The 21,451-nt window shown below is 37.4% G+C and overlaps 1 long non-coding RNA gene across 1 annotated transcript; it reads left to right on the top strand.

Moving 5' to 3' along the window:
• The first annotated feature begins 1,766 nt into the window (after positions 1 to 1,766).
• Positions 1,767 to 20,217, top strand: LOC124028042. The gene is made up of 3 exons (XR_006837542.1): positions 1,767 to 1,835; positions 2,126 to 2,198; positions 19,975 to 20,217. It is a non-coding gene; the product is annotated as an uncharacterized LOC124028042 (long non-coding RNA).
• Positions 20,218 to 21,451: the final 1,234 nt, after the last annotated feature.

The following is a 21,451-nucleotide window of genomic DNA, read 5'->3' as shown; positions in this document are numbered from 1 at the left end:
ATTACGCAGGTACTTAACCAAAATGGATGACACAAACAATTGGATTCGTTATCTCTTTCATGCCCTGAAAGAGTTATGTGCATCCTTTAAAGCACACCCTTCTCATTAACCTGTTGTGAGATATTCACCTTTTCTGATGAACAAATAAGGTTTTATATGTAAGATAGTTAAATAAAGAGCAAAATAATTGATTATTATAATATTATTATTTGTGCCCTGGTCCTATAAGAGCTCTTTGTCACTTCCCACAAGCCGGGTTGTGACAAAAACTCACACTCATTCTTCTGTTTAATAAATGTATCGTATAGTGTGTGTGTGGATTTTTCTCAGGTTTTCGCCTGCAATATCAGTTCTGTTATACTCACAGACAATATTTTTACAGTTTTGGAAACTTTACAGTGTTTTCTATCCTAGGCTGTCAATTATATGCATATTCTAGCATCTTGTCCTGACAAAATATCCCGTTTACTACGGGAACGTTATTTTTCCAAAAATGAAAATACTGCCCCCTAGTCACAAAAGGTTAATGAATTTATCACATAGTGTGTGTGTGGCAGGCTTAAAATGATGACGAAAAACCAGATTTGAGAGTGCGCTGACCCTGGTGCTAGAGGGGGTACAGCTGGAGGTTGAATGTTTGAAGGGGTACAGGACTATAAAAAGCTTGGGAACCACTGCTCTACATCATACTACATCACTCTACATCATACTATATTATACTACATTACTCCACATTATACTACATCATACTACATTACTCTACATTATACTACATGACTCTACATTCTACTACATTACTCTACATTCTACTACATTACCCTACATCATACTACATTACTCTACATTCTACTACATTACTCTACATTCTACTACATTACTCTACATTCTACTACATCACACGACATTACCCTACATTACCATACATTTTATTACATTACTCCACATTATACTATATTATACTACATTACTCTACATCATACTACATTACTCTACATTATACTACATGACTCTACATTCTACTACATTACTCTACATTCTACTACATTACCCTACATCATACTACATTACTCTACATTCTACTACATTACTCTACATTCTACTACATTACTCTACATTCTACTACATCACACGACATTACCCTGCATTACCCTACATTTTATTACATTACTCTACATTATGCCAAATTACTCTACATTATACTACATTACTCTACGTTATACTACATCATACTATATTATACCACATTACTCTACATTGTACTACATTACTCCACGTTATACTACATTACTCCACATCATACTACAATACTCCCCATCATATTACATTATACTACATTACTCTGCTTCATACTACATTATAATATATTACTCTACATTATACCACATTACTCTACATTATACTACATTACTCTACATCATACCGCATAATACTACATTACTCTATATTATACTACATTACTCTACATTGCATTGCATTACTCCACATCATACTACATTATACTACATTACTCCACATTATACTACATTACTCTACATCATACTACATTATACTACATTACTCTACATTTCTCTACATCATACTACATTCCTCTACATTTCATTGCATTATCTTCCATTATTCTACATTATACTACATTACTCTACAATATACAGTGTTAATCCACATTACATTACTAGGTCTACTGTTTTTCTGGGGGGAGGAGGGTGTTTGTTTGGGGGGTACAGTAATATCTTTTGCATCTTTCCTTCCAGATCTACTACCACGGGAGCCTATCAGTGTCAACGTTCACGTCACAAACAACACCAACAAGACGGTGAAGAAGATGAAGATTTCAGGTGACAGCAACGTATTACTGGTAGTCCTGTGTGTTTCTTTCAGAACGTTGATACGTTCTGCAGATGTAGGATCTTTGACCTATATTGTCACGGCAACAAAAAATAATCCTGCAGCAACAGGATTTGAACGTTTAGTCCATAATGTTATTTGGACGGTGGTTAACGTTATTAATACTGTTAATGTAGGTTTTCAGTGAATTCATGAAGCTCATCTAAGGAATATTCTCAGCAACAAAAGAGTGATCAAATTAAGATACTACATCTGTAACGATTGTAATTTCTATTCACAGTGCGTCAGTATGCTGACATCTGTCTATTCAACACAGCACAATACAGATGCCCGGTCGCAACAGAGGAGACAGAGTACGTTCCTTTGCCTTTTTTACAACACAGAAATCTGACATGTAGGCCAGTCCTGTCTTCAATAACTAATCAATAACTAATCTGACATGTAGGCCAGTCCAGTCTTCAATAACTAATCTGACATGTAGGCCAGTCCAGTCTTCAATAACTAATCTGACATGTAGGCCAGTCCAGTCTTCGATAACTAATCAATAACTAATCTGACATGTAGGCCAGTCCAGTCTTCAATAACTAATCAATAACTAATCTGACATGTAGGCCAGTCCAGTCTTCAATAACTAATCAATAACTAATCTGACATGTAGGCCAGTCCAGTCTTCAATAACTAATCAATAACTAATCTGACACGTAGGCCAGTCCAGTCTTCGATAACTAATCAATAACTAATCTGACATGTAGGCCAGTCCAGTCTTCAATAACTAATCTGACATGTAGACCAGTCCAGTCTTCAATAACTAATCAATAACTAATCTGACATGTAGGCCAGTCCAGTCTTCAATAACTAATCAATAACTAATCTGACATGTAGGCCAGTCCAGTCTTCAATAACTAATCAATAACTAATCTGACATGTAGGCCAGTCCAGTCTTCAATAACTAATCTGACATGTAGGCCAATCCAGTCTTCAATAACTAATCAATAACTAATCTGACATGTAGGCCAGTCCAGTCTTCGATAACTAATCAATAACTAATCTGACATGTAGGCCAGTCCAGTCTTCAATAACTAATCTGACATGTAGACCAGTCCAGTCTTCAATAACTAATCAATAACTAATCTGACATGTAGGCCAGTCCAGTCTTCAATAACTAATCAATAACTAATCTGACATGTAGGCCAGTCCAGTCTTCAATAACTAATCAATAACTAATCTGACATGTAGGCCAGTCCAGTCTTCAATAACTAATCTGACATGTAGGCCAGTCCAGTCTTCGATAACTAATCAATAACTAATCTGACATGTAGGCCAGTCCAGTCTTCAATAACTAATCAATAACTAATCTGACATGTAGGCCAGTCCAGTCTTCAATAACTAATCAATAACTAATCTGACATGTAGGACAGTCCAGTCTTCAATAACTAATCAATAACTAATCTGACATGTAATCCAGTCCAGTCTTCAATAACTAATCAATAACTAATCTGACATGTAGGCCAGTCCAGTCTTCAATAACTAATCTGACATGTAGGCCAGTCCAGTCTTCAATAACTAATCAATAACTAATCTGACATGTAGGCCAGTCCAGTCTTCAATAACTAATCAATAACTAATCTGACATGTAGGCCAGTCCAGTCTTCAATAACTAATCTGACATGTAGGCCAGTCCAGTCTTCAATAACTAATCAATAACTAATCTGACATGTAGGCCAGTCCAGTCTTCAATAACTAATCAATAACTAATCTGACATGTAGGCCAGTCCAGTCTTCAATAACTAATCTGACATGTAGGCCAGTCCAGTCTTCAATAACTAATCAATAACTAATCTGACATGTAGGCCAGTCCAGTCTTTAATAACTAATCTGACATGTAGACCAGTCCAGTCTTCAATAACTAATCAATAACTAATCTGACATGTAGGCCAGTCCAGTCTTCAATAACTAATCAATAACTAATCTGACATGTAGGCCAGTCCAGTCTTCAATAACTAATCTGACATGTAGGCCAGTCCAGTCTTCAATAACTAATCAATAACTAATCTGACATGTAGGCCAGTCCAGTCTTCATTAACTAATCAATAACTAATCTGACATGTAGGCCAGTCCAGTCTTCAATAACTAATCAATAACTAATCTGACATGTAGGCCAGTCCAGTCTTCAATAACTAATCAATAACTAATCTGACATGTAGGCCAGTCCAGTCTTCAATAACTAATCAATAACTAATCTGACATGTAGGCCAGTCCAGTCTTCAATAACTAATCAATAACTAATCTGACACGTAGGCCAGTCCAGTCTTCGATAACTAATCAATAACTAATCTGACATGTAGGCCAGTCCAGTCTTCAATAACTAATCTGACATGTAGACCAGTCCAGTCTTCAATAACTAATCAATAACTAATCTGACATGTAGGCCAGTCCAGTCTTCAATAACTAATCAATAACTAATCTGACATGTAGGCCAGTCCAGTCTTCAATAACTAATCAATAACTAATCTGACATGTAGGCCAGTCCAGTCTTCAATAACTAATCTGACATGTAGGCCAATCCAGTCTTCAATAACTAATCAATAACTAATCTGACATGTAGGCCAGTCCAGTCTTCGATAACTAATCAATAACTAATCTGACATGTAGGCCAGTCCAGTCTTCAATAACTAATCTGACATGTAGACCAGTCCAGTCTTCAATAACTAATCAATAACTAATCTGACATGTAGGCCAGTCCAGTCTTCAATAACTAATCAATAACTAATCTGACATGTAGGCCAGTCCAGTCTTCAATAACTAATCAATAACTAATCTGACATGTAGGCCAGTCCAGTCTTCAATAACTAATCTGACATGTAGGCCAGTCCAGTCTTCGATAACTAATCAATAACTAATCTGACATGTAGGCCAGTCCAGTCTTCAATAACTAATCAATAACTAATCTGACATGTAGGCCAGTCCAGTCTTCAATAACTAATCAATAACTAATCTGACATGTAGGACAGTCCAGTCTTCAATAACTAATCAATAACTAATCTGACATGTAATCCAGTCCAGTCTTCAATAACTAATCAATAACTAATCTGACATGTAGGCCAGTCCAGTCTTCAATAACTAATCTGACATGTAGGCCAGTCCAGTCTTCAATAACTAATCAATAACTAATCTGACATGTAGGCCAGTCCAGTCTTCAATAACTAATCAATAACTAATCTGACATGTAGGCCAGTCCAGTCTTCAATAACTAATCTGACATGTAGGCCAGTCCAGTCTTCAATAACTAATCAATAACTAATCTGACATGTAGGCCAGTCCAGTCTTCAATAACTAATCAATAACTAATCTGACATGTAGGCCAGTCCAGTCTTCAATAACTAATCTGACATGTAGGCCAGTCCAGTCTTCAATAACTAATCAATAACTAATCTGACATGTAGGCCAGTCCAGTCTTTAATAACTAATCTGACATGTAGACCAGTCCAGTCTTCAATAACTAATCAATAACTAATCTGACATGTAGGCCAGTCCAGTCTTCAATAACTAATCAATAACTAATCTGACATGTAGGCCAGTCCAGTCTTCAATAACTAATCTGACATGTAGGCCAGTCCAGTCTTCAATAACTAATCAATAACTAATCTGACATGTAGGCCAGTCCAGTCTTCATTAACTAATCAATAACTAATCTGACATGTAGGCCAGTCCAGTCTTCAATAACTAATCAATAACTAATCTGACATGTAGGCCAGTCCAGTCTTCAATAACTAATCAATAACTAATCTGACATGTAGGCCAGTCCAGTCTTTAATAACTAATCTGACATGTAGGCCAGTCCAGTCTTCAATAACTAATCAATAACTAATCTGACATGTAGGCCAGTCCTGTCTTTAATAACTAATCTGACATGTAGGCCAGTCCAGTCTTTAATAACTAATCTGACATGTAGGCCAGTCCGGTCTTCAATAACTAATCAATAACTAATCTGACATGTAGGCCAGTCCAGTCTTAAATAACTAATCTGACATGTAGGCCAGTCCAGTCTTTAATAACTAATCTGACATGTAGGCCAGTCCAGTCTTCAATATCTAATCAATAACTAATCTGACATGTAGGCCAGTCCAGTCTTAAATAACTAATCTGACATGTAGGCCAGTCCAGTCTTAAATAACTAATCTGACATGTAGGCCAGTCCAGTCTTCAATAACTAATCTGACATGTAGGCCAGTCCAGTCTTCCATAACTAATCAATAACTAATCTGACATGTAGGCCAGTCCAGTCTTCAATAACTAATCCATAACTAATCTGACATGTAGGCCAGTCCAGTCTTCAATAACTAATCTGACATGTAGGCCAGTCCAGTCTTCCATAACTAATCTGACATGTAGGCCAGTCCAGTCTTCCATAACTAATCTGACATGTAGGCCAGTCCAGTCTTCAATAACTAATCCATAACTAATCTGACATGTAGGCCAGTCCAGTCTTCAATAACTAATCTGACATGTAGGCCAGTCCAGTCTTCCATAACTAATCTGACATGTAGGCCAGTCCAGTCTTCCATAACTAATCTGACATGTAGGCCAGTCCAGTCTTCAATAACTAATCCATAACTAATCTGACATGTAGGCCAGTCTAGTCTTCACTAACTAATCTGACATGTAGGCCAGTCCAGTCTTCAATAACTAATCTGACATGTAGGCCAGTCCAGTCTTAAATAACTAATCTGACATGTAGGCCACTCCAGTCTTCAATAACTAATCTGACATGTAGGCCAGTCCAGTCTTCCATAACTAATCTGACATGTAGGCCAGTCCAGTCTTCCATAACTAATCAATAACTAATCTGACATGTAGGCCAGTCCAGTCTTCAATAACTAATCCATAACTAATCTGACATGTAGGCCAGTCCAGTCTTCAATAACTAATCTGACATGTAGGCCAGTCCAGTCTTCCATAACTAATCTGACATGTAGGCCAGTCCAGTCTTCCATAACTAATCTGACATGTAGGCCAGTCCAGTCTTCAATAACTAATCCATAACTAATCTGACATGTAGGCCAGTCCAGTCTTCAATAACTAATCAATAATTAATCTGACATGTAGACCAGTCCAGTCTTCCATAACTAATCAATAACTAATCTGACATGTAGGCCAGTCCAGTCTTAAATAACTAATCTGACATGTAGACCAGTCCAGTCTTCAATAACTAATCTGACATGTAGGCCAGTCCAGTCTTCCATAACTAATCTGACATGTAGGCCAGTCCAGTCTTCCATAACTAATCTGACATGTAGGCCAGTCCAGTCTTCAATAACTAATCCATAACTAATCTGACATGTAGGCCAGTCCAGTCTTCAATAACTAATCAATAACTAATCTGACATGTAGGCCAGTCCAGTCTTCAATAACTAATCAATAACTAATCTGACATGTAGGCCAGTCCAGTCTTCAATAACTAATCAATAACTAATCTGACACGTAGGCCAGTCCAGTCTTCGATAACTAATCAATAACTAATCTGACATGTAGGCCAGTCCAGTCTTCAATAACTAATCTGACATGTAGACCAGTCCAGTCTTCAATAACTAATCAATAACTAATCTGACATGTAGGCCAGTCCAGTCTTCAATAACTAATCAATAACTAATCTGACATGTAGGCCAGTCCAGTCTTCAATAACTAATCAATAACTAATCTGACATGTAGGCCAGTCCAGTCTTCAATAACTAATCTGACATGTAGGCCAATCCAGTCTTCAATAACTAATCAATAACTAATCTGACATGTAGGCCAGTCCAGTCTTCGATAACTAATCAATAACTAATCTGACATGTAGGCCAGTCCAGTCTTCAATAACTAATCTGACATGTAGACCAGTCCAGTCTTCAATAACTAATCAATAACTAATCTGACATGTAGGCCAGTCCAGTCTTCAATAACTAATCAATAACTAATCTGACATGTAGGCCAGTCCAGTCTTCAATAACTAATCAATAACTAATCTGACATGTAGGCCAGTCCAGTCTTCAATAACTAATCTGACATGTAGGCCAGTCCAGTCTTCGATAACTAATCAATAACTAATCTGACATGTAGGCCAGTCCAGTCTTCAATAACTAATCAATAACTAATCTGACATGTAGGCCAGTCCAGTCTTCAATAACTAATCAATAACTAATCTGACATGTAGGCCAGTCCAGTCTTCAATAACTAATCAATAACTAATCTGACATGTAGGCCAGTCCAGTCTTCAATAACTAATCTGACATGTAGGCCAGTCCAGTCTTCAATAACTAATCAATAACTAATCTGACATGTAGGCCAGTCCAGTCTTTAATAACTAATCTGACATGTAGACCAGTCCAGTCTTCAATAACTAATTAATAACTAATCTGACATGTAGGCCAGTCCAGTCTTCAATAACTAATCAATAACTAATCTGACATGTAGGCCAGTCCAGTCTTCAATAACTAATCTGACATGTAGGCCAGTCCAGTCTTCAATAACTAATCAATAACTAATCTGACATGTAGGCCAGTCCAGTCTTCATTAACTAATCAATAACTAATCTGACATGTAGGCCAGTCCAGTCTTCAATAACTAATCAATAACTAATCTGACATGTAGGCCAGTCCAGTCTTCAATAACTAATCAATAACTAATCTGACATGTAGGCCAGTCCAGTCTTTAATAACTAATCTGACATGTAGGCCAGTCCAGTCTTCAATAACTAATCAATAACTAATCTGACATGTAGGCCAGTCCTGTCTTTAATAACTAATCTGACATGTAGGCCAGTCCAGTCTTTAATAACTAATCTGACATGTAGGCCAGTCCAGTCTTCAATAACTATTCAATAACTAATCTGACATGTAGGCCAGTCCAGTCTTAAATAACTAATCTGACATGTAGGCCAGTCCAGTCTTTAATAACTAATCTGACATGTAGGCCAGTCCAGTCTTCAATATCTAATCAATAGCTAATCTGACATGTAGGCCAGTCCAGTCTTAAATAACTAATCTGACATGTAGGCCAGTCCAGTCTTAAATAACTAATCTGACATGTAGGCCAGTCCAGTCTTCAATAACTAATCTGACATGTAGGCCAGTCCAGTCTTCCATAACTAATCTGACATGTAGGCCAGTCCAGTCTTCCATAACTAATCAATAACTAATCTGACATGTAGGCCAGTCCAGTCTTCAATAACTAATCTGACATGTAGGCCAGTCCAGTCTTCAATAACTAATCCATAACTAATCTGACATGTAGGCCAGTCCAGTCTTCAATAACTAATCTGACATGTAGGCCAGTCCAGTCTTCCATAACTAATCTGACATGTAGGCCAGTCCAGTCTTCCATAACTAATCTGACATGTAGGCCAGTCCAGTCTTCAATAACTAATCCATAACTAATCTGACATGTAGGCCAGTCCAGTCTTCAATAACTAATCCATAACTAATCTGACATGTAGGCCAGTCCAGTCTTCAATAACTAATCTGACATGTAGGCCAGTCCAGTCTTCCATAACTAATCTGACATGTAGGCCAGTCCAGTCTTCCATAACTAATCTGACATGTAGGCCAGTCCAGTCTTCAATAACTAATCCATAACTAATCTGACATGTAGGCCAGTCTAGTCTTCACTAACTAATCTGACATGTAGGCCAGTCCAGTCTTCCATAACTAATCTGACATGTAGGCCAGTCCAGTCTTCCATAACTAATCTGACATGTAGGCCAGTCTAGTCTTCACTAACTAATCTGACATGTAGGCCAGTCCAGTCTTCAATAACTAATCTGACATGTAGGCCAGTCTAGTCTTCACTAACTAATCTGACATGTAGGCCAGTCCAGTCTTCAATAACTAATCCATAACTAATCTGACATGTAGGCCAGTCCAGTCTTCAATAACTAATCAATAACTAATCTGACATGTAGGCCAGTCCAGTCTTAAATAACTAATCTGACATGTAGGCCACTCCAGTCTTCAATAACTAATCTGACATGTAGGCCAGTCCAGTCTTCCATAACTAATCTGACATGTAGGCCAGTCCAGTCTTCGATAACTAATCAATAACTAATCTGACATGTAGGCCAGTCCAGTCTTCAATAACTAATCAATAACTAATCTGACATGTAGGCCAGTCCAGTCTTCAATAACTAATCAATAACTAATCTGACATGTAGGCCAGTCCAGTCTTCAATAACTAATCTGACATGTAGGCCAGTCCAGTCTTCAATAACTAATCAATAACTAATCTGACATGTAGGCCAGTCCAGTCTTCATTAACTAATCAATAACTAATCTGACATGTAGGCCAGTCCAGTCTTCAATAACTAATCAATAACTAATCTGACATGTAGGCCAGTCCAGTCTTCAATAACTAATCAATAACTAATCTGACATGTAGGCCAGTCCAGTCTTCAATAACTAATCAATAACTAATCTGACATGTAGGCCAGTCCAGTCTTCAATAACTAATCAATAACTAATCTGACACGTAGGCCAGTCCAGTCTTCGATAACTAATCAATAACTAATCTGACATGTAGGCCAGTCCAGTCTTCAATAACTAATCTGACATGTAGACCAGTCCAGTCTTCAATAACTAATCAATAACTAATCTGACATGTAGGCCAGTCCAGTCTTCAATAACTAATCAATAACTAATCTGACATGTAGGCCAGTCCAGTCTTCAATAACTAATCAATAACTAATCTGACATGTAGGCCAGTCCAGTCTTCAATAACTAATCTGACATGTAGGCCAATCCAGTCTTCAATAACTAATCAATAACTAATCTGACATGTAGGCCAGTCCAGTCTTCGATAACTAATCAATAACTAATCTGACATGTAGGCCAGTCCAGTCTTCAATAACTAATCTGACATGTAGACCAGTCCAGTCTTCAATAACTAATCAATAACTAATCTGACATGTAGGCCAGTCCAGTCTTCAATAACTAATCAATAACTAATCTGACATGTAGGCCAGTCCAGTCTTCAATAACTAATCAATAACTAATCTGACATGTAGGCCAGTCCAGTCTTCAATAACTAATCTGACATGTAGGCCAGTCCAGTCTTCGATAACTAATCAATAACTAATCTGACATGTAGGCCAGTCCAGTCTTCAATAACTAATCAATAACTAATCTGACATGTAGGCCAGTCCAGTCTTCAATAACTAATCAATAACTAATCTGACATGTAGGACAGTCCAGTCTTCAATAACTAATCAATAACTAATCTGACATGTAATCCAGTCCAGTCTTCAATAACTAATCAATAACTAATCTGACATGTAGGCCAGTCCAGTCTTCAATAACTAATCTGACATGTAGGCCAGTCCAGTCTTCAATAACTAATCAATAACTAATCTGACATGTAGGCCAGTCCAGTCTTCAATAACTAATCAATAACTAATCTGACATGTAGGCCAGTCCAGTCTTCAATAACTAATCTGACATGTAGGCCAGTCCAGTCTTCAATAACTAATCAATAACTAATCTGACATGTAGGCCAGTCCAGTCTTCAATAACTAATCAATAACTAATCTGACATGTAGGCCAGTCCAGTCTTCAATAACTAATCTGACATGTAGGCCAGTCCAGTCTTCAATAACTAATCAATAACTAATCTGACATGTAGGCCAGTCCAGTCTTTAATAACTAATCTGACATGTAGACCAGTCCAGTCTTCAATAACTAATCAATAACTAATCTGACATGTAGGCCAGTCCAGTCTTCAATAACTAATCAATAACTAATCTGACATGTAGGCCAGTCCAGTCTTCAATAACTAATCTGACATGTAGGCCAGTCCAGTCTTCAATAACTAATCAATAACTAATCTGACATGTAGGCCAGTCCAGTCTTCATTAACTAATCAATAACTAATCTGACATGTAGGCCAGTCCAGTCTTCAATAACTAATCAATAACTAATCTGACATGTAGGCCAGTCCAGTCTTCAATAACTAATCAATAACTAATCTGACATGTAGGCCAGTCCAGTCTTTAATAACTAATCTGACATGTAGGCCAGTCCAGTCTTCAATAACTAATCAATAACTAATCTGACATGTAGGCCAGTCCTGTCTTTAATAACTAATCTGACATGTAGGCCAGTCCAGTCTTTAATAACTAATCTGACATGTAGGCCAGTCCGGTCTTCAATAACTAATCAATAACTAATCTGACATGTAGGCCAGTCCAGTCTTAAATAACTAATCTGACATGTAGGCCAGTCCAGTCTTTAATAACTAATCTGACATGTAGGCCAGTCCAGTCTTCAATATCTAATCAATAACTAATCTGACATGTAGGCCAGTCCAGTCTTAAATAACTAATCTGACATGTAGGCCAGTCCAGTCTTAAATAACTAATCTGACATGTAGGCCAGTCCAGTCTTCAATAACTAATCTGACATGTAGGCCAGTCCAGTCTTCCATAACTAATCCATAACTAATCTGACATGTAGGCCAGTCCAGTCTTCAATAACTAATCTGACATGTAGGCCAGTCCAGTCTTCCATAACTAATCTGACATGTAGGCCAGTCCAGTCTTCCATAACTAATCTGACATGTAGGCCAGTCCAGTCTTCAATAACTAATCCATAACTAATCTGACATGTAGGCCAGTCCAGTCTTCAATAACTAATCTGACATGTAGGCCAGTCCAGTCTTCCATAACTAATCTGACATGTAGGCCAGTCCAGTCTTCCATAACTAATCTGACATGTAGGCCAGTCCAGTCTTCAATAACTAATCCATAACTAATCTGACATGTAGGCCAGTCTAGTCTTCACTAACTAATCTGACATGTAGGCCAGTCCAGTCTTCAATAACTAATCTGACATGTAGGCCAGTCCAGTCTTAAATAACTAATCTGACATGTAGGCCACTCCAGTCTTCAATAACTAATCTGACATGTAGGCCAGTCCAGTCTTCCATAACTAATCTGACATGTAGGCCAGTCCAGTCTTCCATAACTAATCAATAACTAATCTGACATGTAGGCCAGTCCAGTCTTCAATAACTAATCCATAACTAATCTGACATGTAGGCCAGTCCAGTCTTCAATAACTAATCTGACATGTAGGCCAGTCCAGTCTTCCATAACTAATCTGACATGTAGGCCAGTCCAGTCTTCCATAACTAATCTGACATGTAGGCCAGTCCAGTCTTCAATAACTAATCCATAACTAATCTGACATGTAGGCCAGTCCAGTCTTCAATAACTAATCAATAATTAATCTGACATGTAGACCAGTCCAGTCTTCCATAACTAATCAATAACTAATCTGACATGTAGGCCAGTCCAGTCTTAAATAACTAATCTGACATGTAGACCAGTCCAGTCTTCAATAACTAATCTGACATGTAGGCCAGTCCAGTCTTCCATAACTAATCTGACATGTAGGCCAGTCCAGTCTTCCATAACTAATCTGACATGTAGGCCAGTCCAGTCTTCAATAACTAATCCATAACTAATCTGACATGTAGGCCAGTCCAGTCTTCAATAACTAATCAATAACTAATCTGACATGTAGGCCAGTCCAGTCTTCAATAACTAATCAATAACTAATCTGACATGTAGGCCAGTCCAGTCTTCAATAACTAATCAATAACTAATCTGACACGTAGGCCAGTCCAGTCTTCGATAACTAATCAATAACTAATCTGACATGTAGGCCAGTCCAGTCTTCAATAACTAATCTGACATGTAGACCAGTCCAGTCTTCAATAACTAATCAATAACTAATCTGACATGTAGGCCAGTCCAGTCTTCAATAACTAATCAATAACTAATCTGACATGTAGGCCAGTCCAGTCTTCAATAACTAATCAATAACTAATCTGACATGTAGGCCAGTCCAGTCTTCAATAACTAATCTGACATGTAGGCCAATCCAGTCTTCAATAACTAATCAATAACTAATCTGACATGTAGGCCAGTCCAGTCTTCGATAACTAATCAATAACTAATCTGACATGTAGGCCAGTCCAGTCTTCAATAACTAATCTGACATGTAGACCAGTCCAGTCTTCAATAACTAATCAATAACTAATCTGACATGTAGGCCAGTCCAGTCTTCAATAACTAATCAATAACTAATCTGACATGTAGGCCAGTCCAGTCTTCAATAACTAATCAATAACTAATCTGACATGTAGGCCAGTCCAGTCTTCAATAACTAATCTGACATGTAGGCCAGTCCAGTCTTCGATAACTAATCAATAACTAATCTGACATGTAGGCCAGTCCAGTCTTCAATAACTAATCAATAACTAATCTGACATGTAGGCCAGTCCAGTCTTCAATAACTAATCAATAACTAATCTGACATGTAGGCCAGTCCAGTCTTCAATAACTAATCAATAACTAATCTGACATGTAGGCCAGTCCAGTCTTCAATAACTAATCTGACATGTAGGCCAGTCCAGTCTTCAATAACTAATCAATAACTAATCTGACATGTAGGCCAGTCCAGTCTTTAATAACTAATCTGACATGTAGACCAGTCCAGTCTTCAATAACTAATCAATAACTAATCTGACATGTAGGCCAGTCCAGTCTTCAATAACTAATCAATAACTAATCTGACATGTAGGCCAGTCCAGTCTTCAATAACTAATCTGACATGTAGGCCAGTCCAGTCTTCAATAACTAATCAATAACTAATCTGACATGTAGGCCAGTCCAGTCTTCATTAACTAATCAATAACTAATCTGACATGTAGGCCAGTCCAGTCTTCAATAACTAATCAATAACTAATCTGACATGTAGGCCAGTCCAGTCTTCAATAACTAATCAATAACTAATCTGACATGTAGGCCAGTCCAGTCTTTAATAACTAATCTGACATGTAGGCCAGTCCAGTCTTCAATAACTAATCAATAACTAATCTGACATGTAGGCCAGTCCTGTCTTTAATAACTAATCTGACATGTAGGCCAGTCCAGTCTTTAATAACTAATCTGACATGTAGGCCAGTCCAGTCTTCAATAACTAATCAATAACTAATCTGACATGTAGGCCAGTCCAGTCTTAAATAACTAATCTGACATGTAGGCCAGTCCAGTCTTTAATAACTAATCTGACATGTAGGCCAGTCCAGTCTTCAATATCTAATCAATAACTAATCTGACATGTAGGCCAGTCCAGTCTTAAATAACTAATCTGACATGTAGGCCAGTCCAGTCTTAAATAACTAATCTGACATGTAGGCCAGTCCAGTCTTCAATAACTAATCTGACATGTAGGCCAGTCCAGTCTTCCATAACTAATCTGACATGTAGGCCAGTCCAGTCTTCCATAACTAATCAATAACTAATCTGACATGTAGGCCAGTCCAGTCTTCAATAACTAATCTGACATGTAGGCCAGTCCAGTCTTCAATAACTAATCCATAACTAATCTGACATGTAGGCCAGTCCAGTCTTCAATAACTAATCTGACATGTAGGCCAGTCCAGTCTTCCATAACTAATCTGACATGTAGGCCAGTCCAGTCTTCCATAACTAATCTGACATGTAGGCCAGTCCAGTCTTCAATAACTAATCCATAACTAATCTGACATGTAGGCCAGTCCAGTCTTCAATAACTAATCCATAACTAATCTGACATGTAGGCCAGTCCAGTCTTCAATAACTAATCTGACATGTAGGCCAGTCCAGTCTTCCATAACTAATCTGACATGTAGGCCAGTCCAGTCTTCCATAACTAATCTGACATGTAGGCCAGTCCAGTCTTCAATAACTAATCCATAACTAATCTGACATGTAGGCCAGTCTAGTCTTCACTAACTAATCTGACATGTAGGCCAGTCCAGTCTTCCATAACTAATCTGACATGTAGGCCAGTCCAGTCTTCCATAACTAATCTGACATGTAGGCCAGTCTAGTCTTCACTAACTAATCTGACATGTAGGCCAGTCCAGTCTTCAATAACTAATCTGACATGTAGGCCAGTCTAGTCTTCACTAACTAATCTGACATGTAGGCCAGTCCAGTCTTCAATAACTAATCCATAACTAATCTGACATGTAGGCCAGTCCAGTCTTCAATAACTAATCAATAACTAATCTGACATGTAGGCCAGTCCAGTCTTAAATAACTAATCTGACATGTAGGCCACTCCAGTCTTCAATAACTAATCTGACATGTAGGCCAGTCCAGTCTTCCATAACTAATCTGACATGTAGGCCAGTCCAGTCTTCCATAACTAATCAATAACTAATCTGACATGTAGGCCAGTCCAGTCTTCAATAACTAATCCATAACTAATCTGACATGTAGGCCAGTCCAGTCTTCAATAACTAATCTGACATGTAGGCCAGTCCAGTCTTCCATAACTAATCTGACATGTAGACCAGTCCAGTCTTCAATAACTAATCTGACATGTAGGCCACTCCAGTCTTCAATAACTAATCTGACATGTAGGCCAGTCCAGTCTTCCATAACTAATCTGACATGTAGACCAGTCCAGTCTTCAATAACTAATCTGACATGTAGGCCAGTCCAGTCTTCCATAACTAATCTGACATGTAGGCCAGTCCAGTCTTCCATAACTAATCTGACATGTAGGCCAGTCCAGTCTTCAATAACTAATCCATAACTAATCTGACATGTAGGCCAGTCCAGTCTTCAATAACTAATCTGACATGTAGGCCAGTCCAGTCTTCCATAACTAATCTGACATGTAGGCCAGTCCAGTCTTCCATAACTAATCTGACATGTAGGCCAGTCCAGTCTTCCATAACTAATCAATAACTAATCTGACATGTAGGCCAGTCCAGTCTTCAATAACTAATCCATAACTAATCTGACATGTAGGCCAGTCCAGTCTTCCATAACTAATCTGACATGTAGGCCAGTCCAGTCTTCCATAACTAATCTGACATGTAGGCCAGTCCAGTCTTCCATAACTAATCTGACATGTAGGCCAGTCCAGTCTTCCATAACTAATCTGACATGTAGGCCAGTCCAGTCTTCCATAACTAATCTGACATGTAGGCCAGTCCAGTCTTCCATAACTAATCTGACATGTAGGCCAGTCCAGTCTTCAATAACTAATCCATAACTAATCTGACATGTAGGCCAGTCCAGTCTTCCATAACTAATCAATAACTAATCTGACATGTAGGCCAGTCCAGTCTTCAATAACTAATCCATAACTAATCTGACATGTAGGCCAGTCCAGTCTTCAATAACTAATCAATAATTAATCTGACATGTAGACCAGTCCAGTCTTCCATAACTAATCAATAACTAATCTGACATGTAGGCCAGTCCAGTCTTAAATAACTAATCTGACATGTAGACCAGTCCAGTCTTCAATAACTAATCTGACATGTAGGCCAGTCCAGTCTTCCATAACTAATCTGACATGTAGGCCAGTCCAGTCTTCCATAACTAATCTGACATGTAGGCCAGTCCAGTCTTCAATAACTAATCCATAACTAATCTGACATGTAGGCCAGTCCAGTCTTCAATAACTAATCAATAATTAATCTGACATGTAGACCAGTCCAGTCTTCCATAACTAATCAATAACTAATCTGACATGTAGGCCAGTCCAGTCTTAAATAACTAATCTGACATGTAGACCAGTCCAGTCTTCAATAACTAATCTGACATGTAGGCCAGTCCAGTCTTCCATAACTAATCTGACATGTAGGCCAGTCCAGTCTTCCATAACTAATCTGACATGTAGGCCAGTCCAGTCTTCCATAACTAATCTGACATGTAGGCCAGTCCAGTCTTCCATAACTAATCTGACATGTAGGCCAGTCTAGTCTTCACTAACTAATCTGACATGTAGGCCAGTCCAGTCTTCCATAACTAATCTGACATGTAGGCCAGTCCAGTCTTCCATAACTAATCAATAACTAATCTGACATGTAGGCCAGTCCAGTCTTCAATAACTAATCCATAACTAATCTGACATGTAGGCCAGTCCAGTCTTCAATAACTAATCAATAACTAATCTGACATGTAGGCCAGTCCAGTCTTAAATAACTAATCAATAATTAATCTGACATGTAGACCAGTCCAGTCTTCCATAACTAATCAATAACTAATCTGACATGTAGGCCAGTCCAGTCTTAAATAACTAATCTGACATGTAGACCAGTCCAGTCTTCAATAACTAATCTGACATGTAGGCCAGTCCAGTCTTCCATAACTAATCTGACATGTAGGCCAGTCCAGTCTTCCATAACTAATCTGACATGTAGGCCAGTCCAGTCTTCAATAACTAATCCATAACTAATCTGACATGTAGGCCAGTCCAGTCTTCCATAACTAATCTGACATGTAGGCCAGTCCAGTCTTCCATAACTAATCTGACATGTAGGCCAGTCCAGTCTTCAATAACTAATCCATAACTAATCTGACATGTAGGCCAGTCTAGTCTTCACTAACTAATCTGACATGTAGACCAGTCCAGTCTTCAATAACTAATCAATAACTAATCTGACATGTAGGCCAGTCCAGTCTTCAATAACTAATCCATAACTAATCTGACATGTAGGCCAGTCCAGTCTTCAATAACTAATCAATAATTAATCTGACATGTAGACCAGTCCAGTCTTCCATAACTAATCAATAACTAATCTGACATGTAGGCCAGTCCAGTCTTAAATAACTAATCTGACATGTAGACCAGTCCAGTCTTCAATAACTAATCAATAACTAATCTGACATGTAGGCCAGTCCAGTCTTCCATAACTAATCAATAACTAATCTGACATGTAGGCCAGTCCAGTCTTCAATAACTAATCAATAACTAATCTGACATGTAGGCCAGTCCAGTCTTAAATAACTAATCTGACATGTAGGCCAGTCCAGTCTTCAATAACTAATCAATAACTAATCTGACATGTAGGCCAGTCCAGTCTTCAATAACTAATCAATAACTAATCTGACATGTAGGCCAGTCCAGTCTTCAATAACTAATCAATAACTAATCTGACATGTAGGCCAGTCCAGTCTTCAATAACTAATCAATAACTAATCTGACATGTAGGCCAGTCCAGTCTTCAATAACTAATCTGACATGTAGGCCAGTCCAGTCTTCGATAACTAATCAATAACTAATCTGACATGTAGGCCAGTCCAGTCTTCAATAACTAATCTGACATGTAGGCCAGTCCAGTCTTCAATAACTAATCAATAACTAATCTGACATGTAGGCCAGTCCAGTCTTCAATAACTAATCTGACATGTAGGCCAGTCCAGTCTTCAATAACTAATCTGACATGTAGGCCAGTCCTGTCTTCACTAACTAATCTGACATGTAGGCCAGTCCAGTCTTCAATAACTAATCTGACATGTAGGCCAGTCCAGTCGTCAATAACTAATCAATAACTAATCTGACATGTAGGCCAGTCCAGTCTTCAATAACTAATCAATAACTAATCTGACATGTAGGCCAGTCCAGTCTTCAATAACTAATCTGACATGTAGGCCAGTCCAGTCTTCAATAACTAATCAATAACTAATCTGACATGTAGGCCAGTCCAGTCTTCAATAACTAATCAATAACTAATCTGACATGTAGGCCAGTCCAGTCTTCAATAACTAATCTGACATGTAGGCCAGTCCAGTCTTCAATAACTAATCTGACATGTAGGCCAGTCCAGTCTTCAATAACTAATCTGACATGTAGGCCAGTCCAGTCTTCAATAACTAATCTGACATGTAGGCCAGTCCAGTCTTCAATAACTAATCTGACATGTAGGCCAGTCCAGTCTTCACTAAACTAATCAATAACTAATCAATAACTAATCTGACATGTGGATATAGAGATAGAATACTATTGTCATAGTGTTTCTCAGGATTGAGACATTGCCGGATGGTATGCCTGGTTAACCGTCATAAACACAAATTGAGACTATAAATCCATTAAAAAGCAGGCCAAGCGTTAGTCATGATCACAGATAAGAACCATCCTCACGTACGGTACGTCAACCTCGTGTAACAGATCTGGTGTTATTGATTATCGTTGTCGCAGTGACGTGGTGGCTTCGAGTTCAACGTTTTGTAAAGTCTACACCCTCACCCCTTTCCTCAACAACAACCTCGTGTAACTGATCTGGTGTTATTGATTATCGTTGTCGCAGTGACGTGGTGGCTCCGAGTTCAACGTTTTGTAAAGTCTACACCCTCACCCCTTTCCTCAACAACAACCTCGTGTAACTGATCTGGTGTTATTGATTATCGTTGTCGCAGTGACGTGGTGGCTCCGAGTTCAACGTTTTGTAAAGTCTACACCCTCACCCCTTTCCTCAACAACAACCGAGAGAAACGTGGTCTGGCATTGGACGGGAAACTGAAGCACGAGGACACAAACCTGGCTTCTAGTACATTGTGAGTACAATATGTTTTATACAATGCTGTGCTATGCTAAAATATTCTATACTATACTATGTTATACTATGCAATGTTATACTATACTATACTATAATATTCTATACTATGTTATAGTATGCAATGTTATACTATACTATACTATAATATTCTATACTATGTTATACTATGCAATGTTATACTATACTATAATATTCTATACTATGTTATAGTATGCAATGTTATACTATACTATACTATAATATTCTATACTATGTTATACTATGCAATGTTATACTATACTATAATATTCTATACTATGTTATAGTATGCAATGTTATACTATACTATACTATAATATTCTATACTATGTTATACTATGCAATGTTATACTATACTATACTATGCAATGTTATACTATACTATACTATGCAATGTTATACTATACTATACTATGCAATGTTATACTATACTATAATATTCTATACTATGTTATACTATGCAATGTTATACTATACTATAATATTCTATACTATGTTATAGTATGCAATGTTATACTATACTATACTATGCAATGTTATACTATACTATACTATGCAATGTTATACTATACTATACTATGCAATGTTATACTATACTATAATATTCTATACTATGTTATACTATGCAATGTTATACTATACTATAATATTCTATACTATGTTATACTATGCAATGTTATACTATACTATACTATGCAATGTTATACTATACTATACTATGCAATGTTATACTATACTATAATATTCTATACTATGTTATACTATGCAATGTTATACTATACTATAATATTCTATACTATACTATACTATGCAATGTTATACTATACTATACTATGTAATGTTATACTATACTATAATATTCTATACTATGTTATACTATGCAATGTTATACTATACTATACTATAAAATTATAAACTATGTTATACTATACTATAAAATTATAAACTATGTTATACTATAGTATATTATTCTAAACTGTGTTATACTATACTACACTATGTTATAGTATAATATTCTAAACTGTGTTATACTATACTATAATATTCTAAACTGTGTTATACTATACTATAATATTCTAAACGATGTTATACTATACTATAATATTCTAAACTATGTTATACTATACTATAATATTCTAAACTATGTTATACTATACTATAATATTCTAAACTATGCTATACTATACTACACTATGATATACTATACTAT

The sequence above is a fragment of the Oncorhynchus gorbuscha genome, unplaced genomic scaffold, assembly GCF_021184085.1.
Source record: "Oncorhynchus gorbuscha isolate QuinsamMale2020 ecotype Even-year unplaced genomic scaffold, OgorEven_v1.0 Un_scaffold_3678, whole genome shotgun sequence".
NCBI classification, from domain to species: Eukaryota; Metazoa; Chordata; class Actinopteri; order Salmoniformes; family Salmonidae; genus Oncorhynchus; species Oncorhynchus gorbuscha.
The sequence above is the reverse complement of the archived record's forward strand: the minus strand, read 5'-3'. Positions and strand labels throughout refer to the sequence as shown.